This window comes from Lipotes vexillifer, unplaced genomic scaffold (assembly GCF_000442215.2).
Source record: "Lipotes vexillifer unplaced genomic scaffold, Lipotes_vexillifer_v1.1 scaffold1018, whole genome shotgun sequence".
NCBI classification, from domain to species: Eukaryota; Metazoa; Chordata; class Mammalia; order Artiodactyla; family Lipotidae; genus Lipotes; species Lipotes vexillifer.
In genome coordinates, this window is record NW_006782724.1 from 3,115,194 (window position 1) to 3,116,304 (window position 1,111).

Here is a 1,111-nt window from a genome sequence, read left to right on the forward strand (position 1 = left end):
GCTTTCATTTGTTTTCACAGTCTTTCCTTCTGCTCATCCCTCCAGTACCCAACATCCAGATGACGGTCATCTACCGAGCTGCCCTTTCTTTGAAATGGTAGGAAAAGTTGTATCTCCACAAAAGGGTTAAGGGGGCCGGGAGAGGAACTTTGCCATTGGCTTTGTTTCCAAGGACTGGCCTTCCAGTAAAATTAACAGCCCTACGATTACAGAGGAAGCACAAAAGTATCCACGAAATGCCAACCCAACACTTGAAAATCAGGTCAAATTTTATTTGTACATAAAACTTCTACCATTAATGTACATCAAGAGGAGCAATCATTAAGTAGATTGACAGAGTCGCTGCCAAGAATGGACAGAGAGGGAGTTACAGATACATCTGGTACCCAGGAGCCCAAGTGCCACACATGGATCCACACCAGCCAAGCGCTACTAGCAAGAACTGCCTATCAGGGGTGAACGTAATTGAGCTGGATATGATCAGGACACTTGTTAAAACGAAAAGAACAGTGTCTAATTTAAACTGGTCCCACATCAAGTCACACGACATTTAAACCTATGTACGAGGAATCGGGAAAAATACCCTGAAAAACTGTGTATGGAAAAAAGTCATTTGCAACTTATTTGCATATCTCTTAGTCCTTGTGGACAAAAAAACAACAACAATGTTAATTCTCTGATGACTGAACGTAGCTGAAAACAGTCAGCCAGATATCCCAAAGACTCTGAAGAACCCAGATTAAAAAAGGTAAGCATTCTGGTATTTGAGATATTGAACGGTGGGAGTTTCTGCTGCCCTGTGGAACATGGCAACACAGATTCCTGATCCAATTTGTCTGCTCATTAGCTGCTTTTTCCATCTTTTCTCCCTTTTGTATTATCAATTTCCAAAAAATAATGTTTTCCAATAACATCTATCAGAATTCTTCACCTAGTCTTGCAAAGAAGTGCTACAGAATCCAAATACCCTTCACATAATTGGAAATTATCAAAAGATGTCTTTCTTGTTTTGTGGAGAGGAACCTCACCAGTACCCCTACAGGAAACTGTGAGTTCAGGGGAAAAGGGGAAAACTATTGAAGCAGATTCCATTCAAGTCAGCTCAGCAGGA